The sequence below is a fragment of the Triturus cristatus genome, chromosome 11 (assembly GCF_964204655.1).
Source record: "Triturus cristatus chromosome 11, aTriCri1.1, whole genome shotgun sequence".
In the NCBI taxonomy this organism is placed as follows: Eukaryota; Metazoa; Chordata; class Amphibia; order Caudata; family Salamandridae; genus Triturus; species Triturus cristatus.
In genome coordinates, this window is record NC_140594.1 from 932439059 (window position 1) to 932457995 (window position 18937).

The 18937-nt window shown below is 51.3% G+C and overlaps 1 protein-coding gene across 4 annotated transcripts in view; it reads right to left on the reverse strand.

The window, feature by feature from the left end:
* YEATS2 (YEATS domain containing 2) overlaps positions 1 to 18937 on the reverse strand; it is a 1415500-nt gene that overhangs the window by 315297 nt on the left and 1081266 nt on the right. The window lies entirely within an intron of this gene.

Genomic DNA, 18937 nt, shown 5'->3' on the forward strand with positions numbered 1-18937 from the left:
GAATCGAAGACAATATTAAGGTCTCCCCCCAAAATGACGTGGCGGTCGGGAGAAGCAGTGACATCCACCAACACGGAGTCTAGGAAACGTTCTTGGTGGTCGTTTGGGCTATAAACGGAGCCGACAGTAAACGCTATGCCTCCTAAGCGCATGCGATACGCCAGAAGCCTCCCCTTCTGTTCAGCACACTTATACAAAACCTCCCCCCTAAAGGAGCTCGCTAGAAGAATGGCTACCCCCGCCGTCTTGTTCGCTGCCGAGGAGAAGAACTGGGTAGGGAACTTAGCAGAGCGCAGCCTATGGCAATCCCGGGACAATAAGTGGGTCTCTTGCAAAAGGCAAATGTCCGCCTGCGTCCCCTCCAGCAAAGATAAGATCGCTCTGCGCTTCACGGGGTTATTCAGACCCTGAACATTAAGGGTCACCACCTTTAGGGCCGACATTCCTCTCGGGGATCGGGAACGCCGTGCAATGGGCAGTGGATCAGCGGGTAGGGCACGCGGGGCAGCCGCGCGGGACAAGCCAAAACAGACCAAGCGTGGGCATGGACAACCTCGGACGGGACCTCCCCAACCCCAGAACAACCCCTACACCCACCCAAAACACAACCCTGGCAACTAGCCAAACGCAAACTCAAACACCCCATTGTCCCAGTCAAGCCCCAAAACGGGCAAGTCCGTAGAAAAGAACGAAGTGGACGTCCAGCCACTCACCTCCATCTGCTCCCCCCCGACCCCCCCGCCCCGTACCCAGCAGTTAAAGAAGCTAAAGGCATCTCCCCCCGGAGTGAGTGTTAGGCCGTCAAGGCCACGCCGGTGGAGCCGGCCGAGTCCCTGGCCGCCGCCCTCAAAGCATCGGCCATGTCCGCCCTGATGGTAGGGGAATCAGGACGCCCTGCGCTGGCCGCTGATCGTCGCCTCGTCGACCTCCGCCGGCTCCGTCTCTCCGAGGGCCTCCACGACGGTGTAGCTCCTTCCTCCTCCGCCGCCGTAAGCCCCAGGACTCCACAAATGTCCTGCAAGGAGCGTAGCTGGTGTAGCACCCCATTCCACCGGAAGATCAGGTGGAAGGGATGTCCCCAAGAGTACGGCGTCTCGTGTTCGCGCAAAAAGTCAGTGGCAATCCTGAAGGACCTACGTTTCTGCAGCGTGATGGCGGAGAGGTCCTGGTAAAGCGCCACCGGCCGCTCCCGGAAAGTATGGGGCTGTTTCCTGCGGGCCTCAGTCATGATGCGTTCCTTCAGCGGGAAGTCGGGCAGGAAGGCCAAAATGTCCGGTGGAGGTGCCGATGACTGGCGCTGCCGGTCAACCCTATGTGCCCTATCAATGCTAATGGGGAAGTCCGCAGCTTCCCCCAGTATCTCTCGGAACAGGTCCCGCAGGTAGCCCCCCAGATCGGACCCCTCGTCTGCAGTCGGCACACCACGCACTCGAATGTTGTTCCTCCGTGATCTGTTCTCAAGGTCCTCAGAGTGGGCCTGGAGCTCAACACACTGCTCCCGGAGGCGGAGAACGTCCTGTTGAAGATGGACTATCTCCTCCTCCCGGCGCTGGGCCTCCGTCTCCACCGTTTCCACGCGCTCGCCAAGGCCCTCCACTTCCCTGCGCACTTCCCGGACCTCGCTGGCCACCTCCCGCTTCAGTGTCTGGAAGTCCTCCCTGAGGGAGCTGAACAGTTCCTCCATAAAGGTCCTCGTGACGGGTGGCTCCCCACCAGTCACATCCGCCGAGGCCCGGGAGGACCCCGGCGAAGGCTGTGTTCTGTCCCGCAGTTGCTGGGCCCTGCCAAGCATGTCCGGCAGGGTGCGGTCCCCCTTCTTCGAGCCGCCTCTTCCAGACATCGCAAGCACTGCGGTCGGGCACCGGTCCAGCCGCCCTAGGGATGCCCAGCTGCTGGCAAGCGCTCGACGTGGGTGTCCCCCCACAAGCAGAATCGCTGCGTCACAGGTGACAAAATGGCGGTCCAGTCCGGTCACCGCCAGCCGCGGGTGCCCATCCGAGACAGCAATGGAAACTACAGTGGGGGGCTCCTCTTCAGCACATCCCCCAGAAAGTCAGCCCGGCAGCAGCGGCGATCACATACATCCACCAGCAAGGGCTCCAGTGAAGGCCAACACCACTGATCTCTCGGGGACAAGATGGCGGCAGGGCGGGGCAAGGCAGAACGACCAGGCCCGGCGACACCGCCGGGGCCCCCAAAACGCACAGCAATCAAAGAGGTTCCGCCACCGGTTCCAGTCTGTCACACGCAAGGGCCCAGATGGGCCGCCCCCATCAGAAAGTCCGCCGTACTTCGGTCAAGGGACAGGGGCCCCGCAGTGCGAAGTGTCGCCGACACCAGACTGAGTGCCAAAGCGCCCGTCCTAAGTCTCCCGCACCGTCGGGTCCCCTCCCGCGGCTCCTTCACCCTCCGTCGAGCGACGGGCCAGATTCCCTCCAGATCGCAACTTTCAGCACCAGGCCCAGCCGAGGCGCGCGGACAGCACTCCGATGCACTCCGCCTCCCAGGCCTCCGTCGCTCTTCGAACTCGATCGGACCTTTTGGGGGACTTCCCCCGAGGCGATCCGAACCAAAGCGGCAACAATGTGCGCACCAGGTGCTCCGCCACGCTCCTCTCACACGCTGAGCCTCAGCGGGGGGAGAAAAGCGTAAGAAAAGGGCTCAAGCTCGGCCGGGCCGGAGGAGCTACGGGAGGAAGCGTCCGCTCACCCCGCCATCTTGGCCACGCCCCCCTATTTTTGAACTTTTGAGCAAACATACAGCTGCAATCAAAGGGTGCGACAATGGGTACACATTACCATCATACTTAATGCATCAGGAGTAGGGAGAAGAAAAGACAGGACTAAGCAGACATTGTCAGTGCGGACATCGGAATCAAACCAGTGCAATACAACAAGCAGTTGGTTATCTATAGAGTCAACTGAGGTTATTCCATACCCAGAGGGCCCCTTCCGCCCGTCACCCACACACCCACACCATGTTCATCTCATCCACTTGGAGGTCCGCAATGCGCAGTGACCGCCTACCCATTACCCAGAAGACAGTGGCCTCGGACAGCCCACCCGAAGGAGCATGCGGGGGCGTCTGCAAAAGGACACTACGCGGGCGCCCCTCCGTCCGCAGCAGCCACCTCAGCCGAGAGGTAGCCCCGTAACGGAGCCCAGATATCCGTGGGACGGGACGTTGTCGGCAAAAGTTCAGAATATGTACTGATCTGTTCCTGGCAGTAGGCGAGGTCCCGCACCCAGTCCTTGAACTTCGGGGCCCTGCCCCTGCCCCAACGACACGCAACTCGTCTCTTAGCAAGCAAAAAGGCTAGCGCGATGAATTTGCGGTGGGCCGCCCGTATGGGCTCCACATATCCCAGCAGAGCAAGGAGAGGGGAGGGTTCCACCACTGTGTTGATCATTTTAGAGAGCGCTTCGCACACTTGGCACCAAAAGCGGTGCACCTCTTCACACTCCCACGCTAAATGCAGAAAATCCGCCCCAGGAGCCCGGCATCTATCACATCGGTCGTTATCCCGAAGCTGATAGCGACACAGTCGTGCAGGGGTATAATATAACCTGTGGATAAATTTATAATGTATGATCCTAAATCTGCTACTGGCGGAAACGCGTTCCGTCTGCAGTAAGCAGAATTCCCACTGCTTATCTGTCAGCGGAGCCTGCAGCTCCTGTTCCCATTTTACCCTAGCAGCCAACGGCGGCGCGGTTGTTAATGAGTGCACCGATCTGTATATTTTAGAAACTAGCTTGGCCGGGGCTTCATCCTGAAGGATGCGTTGCAACGGTGCCATATGCGGGGGTTCTTGTGGAAAGTCGGGTGTGAGCGCCCTTATCCCTTGTCGAAGCCGGAGGTACAGAAAAACGTCAAGGGGATAAGGCTGTATGCCCTCATACAGGTGGTCCATGGCCCGGAATGTGCCATTATGGTACAAATCACCCCACGTCAAAACGTGGATGGTCTGAAATAGCTTCCGAAAACCCACTTCCTGCAGCAGGGGCATGCTAGGATGATAAGCCAGGGGCAAGAGCGGCGCATACAACAAGTCTAGCCCCATCATGGCAGTCAGTTGACTCCATGCAGTCACCGTGCTGATCACCGTCGAGGGCGTCTTATCTCTACCCGTCACCGGGATGTACAAAGCGCCTTCTATAGGGATCGGGTGTGCCAGCCAGTGTTCGGCAGCAAGTTGGGGCATGTATCTAGGTTGCCTTATCCAGAAATAGGCGTAGTGTGCCTGGGCCGCAAGATAATACAGTTCAAAGTCGGGGATGCCAAAACCGCCCTGATTGTACGGCTTAATTAGGATCTCCCATCGAAGCCGGGGCGACTTACCGCCCCAAACGAGTCTAATGAGCTCTGTACGCAATTGCCGGAAAAAGAAAGCGCCCGGGTGAAAGGGAATATTCAGGAAGAGATAGAGCAACTGCGGCAATATTACCATTTTAATCAGTGATGATCTGCCAGCCATGGAGAGGGGCAGAGCAATCCAACGCGTAATGCAATCCGTAATGCGAGTCATCGCCGTGCCATAATTAGCCCTCAGGAGCTCCTCCCTGTTTTTTTCTATGTGTATGCCCAAGTATTTAAAGTCACCCTCACACCAGGCGAGGGGGTAGTCTAACCCAAATCGCCCAGTGGAGGACGTTAGGGGGAACAAACAAGACTTGCTCCAGTTGATCTGGACCCCGGAAATCCTGCCGAATCGAATAAATTCCCTAAGAATTGGATTGAGATTATCCCCAGGATCGCGTATATAGAGAGTGATATCATCAGCGTACATAGATATTAATATCTGCCTCTGAAAACATTGCAACTCTTTTTCTCTGTGGTGTTGTCGCAATTTTGCAGCCAGGGGCTCCATGGCTAGAGCAAACAGCAGCGGCGACAGAGGGCACCCCTGTCTGGTGCCCCTGGAAATGGGGAACGCAGCAGAAAGCTGGCCGTTCACCAGTACCTTGGCTCTAGGGTCGATATAGAGTAACTTGATCCACGAGATAAATATGCTTGGGAACCCCATACGTTCCAGCACTTGGAACACATAATCCCATTCCAGGGAATCAAAGGCCTTCGTGGCATCAAGGAAGACCGCGGCCATTGGCAGGTCGTCATGCACCGAATTTAGGATGGAAAAGAACGTGCGCAGATTATGGGACGTCGCCCGACCGGGTACAAACCCAGCCTGGTCGGGTAATATCAAGTTGGGGAGTAGTAGATTAATGCGAGTAGCTATGAGCTTAGCAAGGATTTTCACATCACAATTGAGCAATGAGAGGGGCCGGTAGGAATCACAGTTAGTAGCCGCTTTCCCGGGTTTAAGGAGGGACGTGATGAGGGCCATGCGCATCGAAGGAGGCAGACGACCCACCTCCAGGGCATCTTCATACACCTACCTCAAGACCGGCGCCATAAAGTCAATGTAAGTCTTATAAAATTCGATTGGTATCCCATCCAACCCGGCGGCCTTGCCAGACCGCATGTGCATAATGGCTTCACGCACCTCGTCCAGTTCGAAAGGGGTGCTCAGAAACTCTCTCTGCGCAGCACTAAGCCAGCCAAGAGAAACATCTTCTAGGTATTCATGCAAGTGGAGATCACCAGCCCTAGCCGACGTATATAACTTGTGGTAGTGCGCAACGAACGCATTAAGAATGTGCGCGGTGTCTCTGTACAGTGTGCCGTCCTCCCCACGAGCTCCACGATGGTGTTAGTAGGCCGCGTCAGCCTCATCGTCGCTGCCAGGGCTTTACCCGGCCTTTCGCCCTCGCCATAGCGGCGAGCGATCCAGTGTTTGCCTCTAAATTTCGTTTCTCTAGCGGCTTCGTCAGTATACTCTGTGATTTTGTCGCGAATGCGTGCTAACGTGGCATCGTCAGGCTTGTCAGCCAACGATGTCTCGAGCGTATTCAAATCAGTTTCCAGGAGGCGTAGCCGCGCCAGTATACTCCTCAGTACGCCCGACCCCTTGGCAATGCACACGCCCCGTAACGTCACTTTAAATGCATCACAAATAGTTGCAACATCCTTCACCGAGTCCTTGTTACGCCGAAAAAAATCTAAACATTCTTACCGCAACTCATTCTGAAACGAGGCATCCAACAGCATCATGGGTTGTAGACGCCAGGCCGACAGTGGAGGGCCAAGGTCCGAAGCTCGGAAGGTAACCCGTACCGGCGAATGGTCCGAGAAGGTACGTGGGAGGTGGCGCGCCCGAATGAGTGCTGCATGAAAGCGTGGGGCCAAGAAAACATAGTCAAGCCGCGCCCACGATTTCGCCTGCGCCGTGACGTGTGTACCTTCCCGCACAGTAGCGTGGAGGTGCCTCCACGTGTGAATCAGACTATGCTCCTCTAGTATCTCTAATAGCGCCCCGCGGGATTTGGTGTAGTGATGTGGGGCCGGGTGGGACCTGTCCAACTGCGGATTGAGTGTGGTATTGAAGTCTCCCCCCCATATGAGGTGTTGTGGGCCTGTGCCTATTATGGCTGCCCGAGGTCTGTGAAGAAGTGCGGGTCGTCTACGTTTGGGCCATAACAGCAAGCCAGGGTAACTGCCAAATGCCCCAGCCTACCCCACATCAGACAGTACCTGCCCTGGGTGTCACTCTTAAGGCCTGCCATAATGAAGGGGGTCCCCTTTTTTACCAGTATTGCAACACCTCGAGAATAGGAAGAGTAGGAGGAGAAAGCAGTGTACTTAGCCCATCTACAGGCAAAGGCCTGAGTAGCCTGAGCCTTAAAGTGGGTCTCCTGTAAAAGCGCTATGTGTATTGCATGCCGGTCTAAATAAGAGAGGATCTGTCTCCGTTTCCTCGGGTCCCCCAGGCCTCTAACGTTCCATGTAAGTATGTTCAGGTCAGTGTCTCCCATAGGCAGGCTGATAGGTAGAAGAAATATGGCGTACTGGCAAAGGACCTACAAACTTGTACCCTTGAAAAGGCACGCGTGTCATCTGCCCCATCTCTACCACGCAGCCAGCAATTTGGTGTACCACATGTCGCACGAACGGACCACTATGCAGTCCCAGTGCATAATACCTTGTCAACTCTGTGAATAGCATCCTTGTGACATCAGCTGCGCACAACAACATAACAGCATTAACGAAGAAACAGATCTCCCCACCCTTCTCCTCAAATATCCCCACCGTGCAACTTGCACCATTTGCAATTACAATTCTATCTGGTGATGTGGAATTACCAATCCCATAGAATAAGGAAAAGAAGACAGCAGTGCAATGAGTGGAAATGTAAGATACCCAAGCGGGCACTAAGCCCCCTACCCCCCCCCCCCAACCCACTGAAGAAGCCCCAACTTGCCAGAAATCACAACCCACCCCCTCCCAAGATTGCCACCAAACAGCTCAACAGGAGCAACGTAGTCAGTTTTTTCATTGGGGTACACCCTACGGGGGTCATCCAGGCGACACACATAGCCACCCTCTGCGCCTAGCTCCCCATTACAGTCAAGGGAACGGGGGAGGGTGGTGCCTGGAATACATTACCAACCACCAACCAAAATCCGACCAGAGCAGTCTTGTGCAGCCTCGATGCCAACTCACAAATGGGCTCGTGCGGAGGATCTCCAGACAAGCGCCAGCCGGACCACCCCTAAGTGCAGCGGCCAGCCCCAGAAATCAACAGGAAAGCAGTCACTGTTCATCCTCATGCTCAGCACCATCCTCGACTTGTTGCTCAGCCCGTGCATTCCTCAGGGTCTTCAAAAAATCGTCCACTTGTTGCGGGTTCGTAAAAAAATGTTGCTTTGCCTGATGGGTGACTCTCAACTTTGCTGGATACAGCAACGCGTAGTCGATTTGGAGGGCACGAAGTTTTTTCTTCACATCCATAAATTTACACCGCTGCTCCTGGACGACAGGTGTGAAATCCGGATAAACGGTGAAGTTGACACCATCACAGGAGAGTTGCTGGTTCTGGCGCGCGGCCCGCAACGCAGCGTCTCGATCTCTATAATTTAAAAGCCTCCGTATGTTTAGGAATGCACTCGAGGGGGCCAGGCGAGCGAGCAGGCAGTTAGGTGGGCTCCCCACTCGCGGTACGCCACCAATCTGTTGCGCCTTGGGCCTCCGGAGCAGCGGCCACCAGCCCCCGGCAGCAGCAGCAGAAACAAGCAGAACAAGCAGCAGAAACAAGCAGCAGAGACAGGTCAAGGGAGACGGATGGCCTCAGCAGTGGCCGCAAAGGAATAACACGAGCCCAAGTGCGACTCAGGGCCCCACTCTCAGCCGTCGATAGGGCCTACACAGTCCAGTCAGCGCTTCTGCGCCTCAGCTACGACCTCCACCAGTCGCGCGCCGGACTCCACGCAGCAACGTCGCAGCCTCTACTCCTCCTCGCACCATATCGAGGTCCCCAGCGCGGCGGCCCACCTGTCCACTGGCCACGCAGGTATGCGCAGTGATGTCAGTCTCAGCAGTGCGGGGGGGGGGGCGCCGATCACCAGCTACCCATCTCGCCTTCACAATCCAGCGGGGGGGGGGCGAGAAGCCTGGCACCGCACCCCCTGCTCGACACAGACGCGCCCCCAGGCCGCAGATGCAACGCAGCGAGGTGAGGGGGGGGGGGGGGGGCAGGCCTCCTCCACGCCAACAACGCTCACTTAGAACTCCAAGCCCCTCCGGTCCGCGGCCGATCTCACGCACCCGCCCGCCGGGGGGGGGGGGGGGGGGGGGGGGGGCGCCCAGGCGCTGGTCGCGTCTCCGCTCGCCGCCGGTAACCAGCCCTCAAAATGCAGGGGGTCTCGCTTCAGCGAACCGCTCTCCGGGGCCCACCTGGCTCATGGTGCGCCCCGGCCTTGCGCAGATCCGAAGTCTGGCCACATACTCCGCCCCTCGGCAGCCCGGGGCGCGGTCCAGCTCACGCTGCCTCTAGCTCTGTCACGGCAGGTCCCACGGCACCCAAACTTGCACCGAAGCTGCAGGGAAAGGGCAGTAGTATCCGCATATGGTTGCAGTTGGGAAGGCGGTCAGTTAGAGAGGATAAATGCAGGATTTCTGTTCCAGGCTGCAGGAGCCTCACATGAGTGCGGCCATTCTGCTTGCGCGCCCTCTAGCGCCCCCTCCCCACTGGATTTCTGGTTTGGATTTGTTGTTTCCTGCTGAAGCTCTTTCGACAAAGAAAGGCAATTGCTTTCCGAGGCCGGGCTTTCTCTGAAGAGAGTTCCAGCTGGTTCACATTAATCACCGTTGCTGTCATTCCGAAGTGTTTGATGGGTTGCTTTCAAGGTCAGTGGATTCTGTTTTTTACCAACGCTGGAAACACAGGGTATTTAGCCTCACTCGGAAAGGGAGTGCTCCTTCTGCTTTTTGAAACAGTTTAATTTTGTAATTATTTCCACACTGGTCTTCTCTTTTGGAGCCTGTGCTTACAATCTACACAGTGCTTGCAAACAGTGGTTTGGCGCGTAATTGCTCAGTGGTATTGAACTTGAGCTTGTGACTTGAGCGTGCACAACTTTATTCCTTCACTCTTATGCTGTGCTATTAACAGCGTTCTTATGCTTGTTTATGGTGCTATTCATAGTCCTCTTAAGGCACCATGTCTTTCCTGTTTTGACGCAATTGTCTTCCGAAGTGGAGCAGATGCTCTTAAGTAATTCTTTCTTAGTGTCCTCCTCTTTGAACCCAGAAGGAAGAGTTATGTTGACAACTTCTTAAACTTATGACTTCTTTGTTGTTTAGTGTTCGTCTTTAGGTGACCTGCCCTGATCACTTGATGTTTTTGACTTTTGCCTTTTTATCACAAGCTTAGATACTTTTACCTTCGACCATTCTGAAAGCCTTTTTGGGGCACTGTGCGTTTAGGATAGGACTTCTAGTGAGCCTTGATGTCATGATATGTAAATTCGTTGGGATGCAAATGTTGCTTTTCTTGAGCCTTCAAAGTTGTTTTGATATCTTTCCCATAAGAGAAACCCATATCGTCCATAGATGGAGCTTTTCTCCTCTGCCTCCCTAATTCAGACTTCCCTGATATGTCCAATGAGCCCAGTGCATGATTAATATCTTCTCCCTGTGCATCACTGTTTTTTATTAAAAAAGCAAACAGGCATAACAGTCTTTAGACTTATGGTCTCTTGAGTCACAGAAATCCATACTTGGTATTCATCGTTAGCAACAAACTTTTAATGGCAATTGGGGCAGAACTTAAAGAACGGCTTGATGCTACAAAATGGCATCAAAGAGTCTTGGGGAAACCACTTCCAGTACATAACATTCTCAGACTACATCGAAAACCTCATGGAAAAATCTGAATCCTCGCTTTAGCGTCAATCGTGATTACTCTCCCTACAATTTTTCAACTATCCCTCTGAGTCTTTTTAGCCTCTTTCTAAGGACTTGGCTGGAGCTCTCTTGATGCACCTCTTTACCCATCGGCGGTCTCCCAGCTCAGTGCAATGAGTTAAGTTACCTAGCACTTCTTAAATAGAGCTACCAAATTGTTTGGTTGCATCTGTGGAGTTGTACAGACTAAACACTTTTTAGGCTGCTACAGGGCTCCTTAAGCATACGCCTGCAGTAGCAAGGCATGTCCACCCTCACTTCAATGATGCAGTGGCTGCCTTCTGTCGAATCATAGATACCGGGTGTCCCCGGCCAGAACGTATCCTCAGGATCGAACCGATGCTCTTAGGGGTCCACCTCTCGACAGCCAAGTCTGGATATGAGTACACGCAGAATTTAGGATGGTCAAGCGGGGGAAGGATGGGGACCGCGGGGAGGGAAACCTGTGAACACAAAAGGAAATGTTATAATATGCGTTCATCCAGATGAGCTATCTATGACTACTCCCTCAAAGACTGCATGAACCCCATCTTCAACTAACCTGTAAAGAAAGAAAATGCTTCCTTGCAGAAATGGGTGGTAAGAAGGTGATCTTGCTTCCTTACACAGTATACCTTTGTATCTGTGTAAGATGGCCGAGAACACTAAAGAAAGAACCACTTGCCACGAGCCACCCCGTGTATATGTAAACACAAAACGGAGCAAATAGTGAAACAATGCTTGTTGTCAAGAGGTTCAAAATCATAAGCCAGCAATGATGTAAAATACACTCATGGCATCGTTCAAAGCATCCTCATACACTGTATCCATATATGAAGCAACAAAGCAAAACGTTATGAGAGTTCATAATCACTCTCCGTGTATGTAGAAAGCCCGGTCAATAATGAGGCAAACAGAACACTTCCTGCATTAATCTCAGCCAAGGACTCGCCAACAGGGAAGGAAAGGAGAAATCCTTTTAAGCGTAAATGATAAGAACAAGGTCTGACACTCAAGAACAATCAAGATATGTCCCTCGCATGAGTCCGTAAGGCAAAAGGACTCTCCAACGTAGGGAAATATATGAAGGGTTGCTGGAATGACCAGCCACACCGAGAGAGTTTAGAAAGGCACTCATCGGACAAAAGTACAAATAGAAAAATAAGCGGTGCCCAATGGCACACTTATCCAAACAGGATACTCAAAGTCTGCCACAAAAATCGAGAGCACAAAAGACAGGACCTTCACGAATAATTGGCAGTGTCTCCTGCTGAATCCTCCTTTTTCCGTGGATACCAGACGTCACGCACGACGGTGCAGCGGACGTCATACGTCCACTGCTGCTGCTGGTAGATTTAGTTCTCCCGTGCTCCATTTCTCCCTGATGCCTGGCAGTGACTAATTCCCGTGACCCCTGACAGTCCATGCCCTTTTCGGAAAACACTGACAGGCACAGGGCTTGTGTGGGTGACGTCTCTGGAAGGCTTTAATCATACCAGGAGGATTCAGGTTCCCAGGAGTTCTCATCAGCTCCATACTCATTCCATGCCACCAGATACAAAAGGTTATTTCGCCGAATCTTAGAGTCAAGAATACCAGCCACCTCATATTCCTCGTCCTGATCAACCCACAAAGGCGCCGGCCTCTGTTTCACCGAGCCATACGATGGTTTGAGTAAGGACACATGAAACACAGGGTGGATTTTCAAATGTGAAGGTAAAACAAGTTTCACAGCCACCGGATTAATGTGCTTCAATACCCTGTAAGGAACAATATATTTTGGGTTAAACACACTATACCGTTTGAAACGGATGTTACATGTCGATAGCCACACTAAACCCCCTTTTTGATAGGTAGGGCCTGGCCTGCGATGTTTGTCTGCGTGCCTTTTGTATCGCTCATTAGCGTGGACTAACTGTTCTTGTGTGTCCTTCAAGATTCTAAGGATCTGTGAGATTCGCTTGTGTACCTCAGGAAGACACTCACTATTGCTAGGTGTTAGAAAGGGAATAAAACGGGGGTGATGACCATATGAGCTGTAGAAAGGAGAATGTTTGATTGAGCTATGCTGAGCATCGTTGTAAGCTATTTCTGCAAGCCATAAACACTCCACCCACGCTTCTGATTTTTTTTCTACATAGCAGCGCATATACTGTTTAAGAGTCTGATTTAGCCTCTCTGTTTGACCATCCGTCTGCGTATGGAAACTATTGGACATGGTGGAGGAGATTTGTAGGGCTGAACCCCATATTTGCCAGAAATGTGCAGTGAATTGGGCCCCATGGTCTGACACAAGCACTTGGGGAAGCCCATGTAATCTAACCACATGTAACAATAGCAATTTGGCCAACTGTCCTGCTGTGGGGATTTGTTTACAAGCAATGAAATGTCACATCTTATTCAAATAATCGATTACCACCACGATAACCGTGTGTTCTTTATCCTTAGGTAGTCCTACTATAAAGTCTACTGAAAATCTTTCCCACGGTTTATCCGGAGTGGGTAGAGGGTGTAAGAGACCTAGTGGTTTGCCTTTAATAGAATTCATTTGAGCACACACTACAGTTTTATACCCACGAAGGTACATCTCTTCTAAGGGTAGGTCACCAAAACTGTTGATTGATCTTTTCAGATGTCTTTTCTCTTCCGTGATGTCCTGCACTCGGATGTACATGACACCATTGAAAGACCATCTGTCTTAATTTAGCAGTGGGAATGAGAACCTTTGTTCCCTTAATGGGTATGCCTTGTTGCTTCTTCCATTCTGGATGTCCTTTCAACCAATCCTTCCATCGAAAAGTTTGGATTCCTTTCACCACCTTCTTTAAAAAGGCGTCCGTGTAAATCACTACGATAACTTTCGTATGTTTGATGATCGATCTTTCGGGGCCATGAAGAGGTACCACCGTGGACTCTTGTCTTGACAGAGCGTCCGCCTTCCTATTCATACCTCCAGGCCGAAATGTCACTATGAAGGCATATTCCTCAAAAAACATCATCCATCGTAATAAACAAGGTGTTTGCTGCTGGACGGTCTTTAGGAACTGTATGTCTAGCTCCCATCAACCAATGCCTCCACAAAAGCTTCTTTTATGGCCAACAGCTCTTTTTCCGCAATGGTGTAATTCTGCTCCGCGCTGTTCAATTTTTTGGACATGAAGGCTACAGGATGCAGCTGTCCTGTGTTAGCATTTCTCTGGGACAATACAGCTCCAATCGCCACTTCCAAGGTGTCCGCCTCTACTAAGAATGGCAATGCCGGATCAGCATGGGTTAGGATAGGAGCTGTAATGAATGCTTCCTTCAGAATGTTAAACACTGTTTGTGCCTCCTCAGTCCATTGGAAGTGTGTGTTTTTCTTCACCAGTTTTGTTTTAGGTGCCGCCTTGTTGGAAAACTGGGATATAAAACAACAATAAAAATTTGCAAATCCCAGGAAGCACTGGATGTCCCTAATGTTCTTGGGACAAGGCCATTCAGTGATTGCCCTCACTTTCCTATTAGCCATTTCTTGTCCTGTTGGCGTGAGCATCACTCCCAAGAATTCTACTGTGGACACGTGGAATTCACATTTGCTGATTTTGCAAAAGACATGATTGTCTTTCAGGGCTTGAAGAATCAATCCCATCTGTGTAACATGCTCCTCTTCATTAGAGGAAAAGATCAGTATGTCGTCTATGTAAACGACTACTATCTTATCCAGGTATTCCCGTAGGAAATCGTTAAGAAAGAATTGAAATGCGGATGGCGCATTACATAACCCAAATGGCATGACCTGATACTCGTATAATCTACAGCGAGTCTTGAAGGCGCATCCTCACCAAATGGTATGCTCCTTTCAGGTCTAGTTTGGTGTATATCACAGCTCCTTTGGCCTGTTCCAGCAATACCAATATCAAAGGGAGAGGATATCGATTCCGGACTGTGATGGTGTTCGAGGCGCAAAAGTCAATACACGTCTGAAGCTCCCCGTTCACTTTGAGATAAAAAACAAAGGAGAGGCAGCAGGTGAACCGGAATGACGTATAAACCCCAACGCGAGGTATTTGTCAAGGTATTGACACAGATGTACGTGTTCTGGCTCGGTCACGGCATAGACCCTACCACAGGGAACCACGGTGCCAGACATAAGATCAATCCTACAGTAATATGGCCTGTGAGGAGGGAGTTCTTCAGCCATTTGATCGCAAAAAACATCAGCATACTGGTGATAACAAGAAGGTAGCAGGTCTCCTTCTCGGCTGCAGTAGCTATATGAAGACGGTTAGCCAATGCATTGGAAGGAAGGTTGAACATCTTTAGACAATGTATTTTGCAATAGTCTGACTCCATGGTTAGGACCTTGTTAGCCCAATTTATGGTGGGGTTATGTGTTTTTAGCCATGGTAAACCCGGAATTATCCCATATAATGGTGCTTGAATTATGTTGAAGGAAAGGAATTCCTGATGATTCCCGTTATACTTGACCATATATACTTTGGTGGCGTGACTAATAGGCCCGGTTTCCAATCGTTTCCCATCAACTGCAAAACAACTTCTGGTAATGGCTTAGTTATAAGCTGGACCCCCAACCGTTGAGTTGCTTCTTTATCCATGAAACATCCTATGGCTCCCGAATCTACCATAGCTTGGGTGTAGCAAGGTTCCTGATTAATATACAAGACCAATGGAATAAAGAAATGTTCCTTACACACAAAGGAATCTTTCTTGATAGAAGGGATATATTTAGCGCTCGATGACTCCCCTTCATCTCGTCTTGAGCCTGCTAGTTTTCAGTCGATGATTTGTTTGTACTAATGACTGCTGCTCCTATCCGTGGGCGACTGATTTTGGGTTTGACCGTACATTCTCTTAGGAAATGCCCCTTTTTCCCACAACATAAACATAATCCATTCTTTCGCCTGAAGTCTCTCTCATCGGAAGAAAGGGATGCTCGAACAGACCCAATTTCCATGGGTTCATGAGAAACAGCACTAGGATCCTGTGGTTTTGATTGGTCAAATCTTGGGGTATATCGCTCTTTTCTTCTGGCATCATGTTAGGTCCATATAATGAGAGCGAGCCCATGAGAATGCTCTCATAGAATGTGAATGGCCTCTCCTATGCCGCTCCCTTCTCTTCACAATGACCCAAGTGTTCAACGACCCTTCAGGTCAATTCACAGCTCTCTCCAGTACCCTATGAGAATCAACTTTTAATCTAGTATCACTATACACTCCTCCAGCGAATTTAGAGCCCACGCTCCAAGCTGCACTGAAAATACTATCCACTCTTCCACAGGGTTTGACGATAGTTGGGGGCGATTTTAATGCTGTCCCGGAGCCCACGGAGGATGCTACGGGTCCCATATCCTCTCACAGAAAATTAGGGTCCAGATGTCTTGGATTGGACTGGACTGCTACACTGGATCTCTGATGTCTGGCGCACTTGGCACCCTAAAGCACGACAGTATACACACACCTCTGCGGGACACCACAACCACTCCCGTTTAGACCTCCTGTTCATGTCCGCTCCAGACTGCCGTCCTGTCTCAGAAATCCAGATCCTAGCACGCGGAGTATCCGACCACTCCGCGCTCCTTTTACAATTGGGTGGCCCCACGGCAGCGCTCAGGCCCATATGGCAATTAAATGCTTGGTTCCTCCAAGACCAAGAATACAAAGAGAGTGTTGGGGAGGAGCTCAATAGTTACTTTCGTACTAACGAAGGCACAGTGTAGCGTCAGGGTACACTTTGGGAGGCGGGCAAAGCCACAATTCGGGGGTACGCTAAAGGGCTCCTTAAGCGCAAGCGTCAGGCCCGTGACCACCAGCTCGCTCAACTTGAAGCTAGGGCACTCCGTATGGAAACTATGGCAGCGAGGACGAAGGGGGAAGCGGAACGTCGACAACTGCAATTAGTGCGGGAAGAAAAAAACAGTATCTCCATTGAGTCAGCCAAGATGTTTTGGAGATCCTCAGTAGCCAGAGTTTACGGGTGGGGAGACAAGAATGGCAAGTTGCTCCAACGACTTGCTACTCATTCCATGGCCAATCGAATAGTCCCCGAAATTTGAGAGAAAGCGGGTCAAACCTCCCATATACCCACAGCGATTGTGCAGACCTTTGCGAACTATAACAAGACACTGTACTCAGTGGATCCCACACACACACTGCATGATAGTTGCGTCTTCTTGCAGAGTATCCCTCTCCCAAGGATATCGGAGATAGAGCAGAAAACCATGGATGAGCCTTTCACAACTGAGTAAGTGGACAAAGCAATTTCCATGCTTGCCACTCACAAGACCCCAGGCCCGGATGGACTCACTGTGGAGTATTAGGCGGCGTTCCGTGAAACTCTGATCCCACAACTCTATGCCCTATTTAAGGAAGCTATAGTGGACGGGTCGTTCGCCTTCCTTATAGACACAGCCACCATTGTGGTCATACCCAAGACGCACCCTCCCCCGGTTTCCTGCACACAATATCTATCGCCCGATCTCCCTCAATAATACTGAGGTAAAAATATATATATGCAATGATTTTGGCCACCCGGATGAAAAGAGTGATCCACAACCTCATAAACCCTGACCAATATGGCTTCATGCCGCACCGCAGCACCCGTCACTGCCTTCGACGCCTACATGTGGCCCTTGCCTACCGAGACCTCCTTACACTATACTTGGCCTTCGTTTTACTTGACTTTGAGAAGGCCTTTGATACAGTGGACTGGTGCTACATGCAAGACGTGCTAGAAAGGTCAGGCTTCGGACCTCATTACCGAAAGATGGTAGGAGTTCTTCACTCTAACCCATCAGCCAGGGTCCATATAAATGGGGCGTTATCCGAGGTGTTCCTGATCGCGAGGGGGACCCGACAGGGATGTCTGCTCTCCCCTCTCCTCTTCGCCCTCAAACCGCTGGCCTGTCACATTCGGACGGATGACCGAGTGCAGGGCTGGTGGTGGTAAGAATCTCAGGAGGACCGAATCGCCTTATACGCTGATGATGTCTTCTTGTACCTCGCTGATCCAGCCTGGTCCGGGCTGAGATGTCTGCAGATCCTCCACTCCTTCGAGCGAGCGAGCGTCTTAACCCACTTAAAAAACCCAGTGGTGCCCCTTCATGCCTCCAGGGACTGTTTAGACTGGCAGGCAACCATCCCCATACGAAGATGATCCTTTCAGTATCTTGGTATCTGGGTGGCGCTTCTCCCAGAGATGACCTGGTCCCTTAATGTCGGTCCACTTCTCCGACGCACGAAAGATGACTTACGTCATTGGCAAAAACTTCCTCTCGAGCGAGTTGCCCTTTTCAAAATGATGGTTCTCCCCCGCCTCTTATATGTCCTCCAAAATCTCACGATCCACCTTACTCGCAGCTGTTTTCGCGATCTAGATGGGGTGATTACCAACTTCCTTAGGGGGTGCTCAAGAGCGTGTCTGGCTCTCATGACTTGCCAACGAACCACATATGAGGGAGGAATGGGTATGACGAATACCTTTTTTACTATCTCGCTACTCGCCTCTTAATAATCCATGATCGGTTTAACAGGGGATGGTCAGACCCAACATATCGGCTTGAACTAGGACGTCTTGGATTCTCTCAGGCCCATGCTGTACGGAGCCCCAATCCCTCAGGCCCCAGGAGACGTCTGGAAGGGAGACCATTTGTCCTCCTTTCAGGACTTACAACGTGTATACTCCTTACACTCTACTCAATTATTTAAGTATCTCCAATTACGTCACACCCTAACCACTCACATACCTAATCAAGAGTCATTCCCCAAATTCAGCCCACTGGAGGCCAACATTCTCATGGGAGATCTAGGGAAGGGAGGGATCTCCCAAATATACCGATTCCTGATAAACAATACCCCATCCACACTAGATCCTCTTAGAACCCGATGGGAAAGATGGGTGGGCCCGCTTTAAGATGAAGACTGGAGGGACGCTCTTATGGCCCCCAGAACACTCACTATATCTGCCAGACTTCACCTTATACAGATATACTAGCTACACTGTGCATATCTTACAACGGCGCGACTGCACAAAGCTGGACTTCTTCCAGCTCCACAATGTCCACGCTGGGAAGACGAACCAGCCGACTTCTTCCATATGGTCTGGTCCTGCGCGGTCATATCTAAATACTGGGAGTCAATCACATCTGAATTGAGTGACATACTGGTGTGGGAGGTTCCCCTTAATCCTCTTGCTCTTCTTCTGAGGTTGATGGAAGGTATGCTCCAGAGCGGACAAGTTGTTTCTAGGAACAGTTGTTTCTAGGAACAGCCATGTTGATTGCTAAAAGAGACATTGCAATGGCTTGGAAAGACTCAAAATCTCCCTCTATTTCGAAATGGAGTAGGAGAGTTGATTGGCGTGCTGTCCGAGAAAAAGCGGTTTATGAGGCAAAAGGGTGTCCAAACAAGCCTGAACGAGTATGGGGCAAATGGACAGGACCACTGGACTGATTACTCTTAGCGCTAAGTACGCGCCCTTTCCTTTTTATCTTTTTAAGCCAACTGATGGGGAGATAATATTTGGGTTTGCAATGTAATGTTTTACATGTCGCAGTGATACAAATGTTACTTTGGTTACCTTGTTTTTACAAAATGCCAATAAAATTGGATATCAAAAAACAAATTATCCAGAATTTAAAGAAGATAGGTGCTTT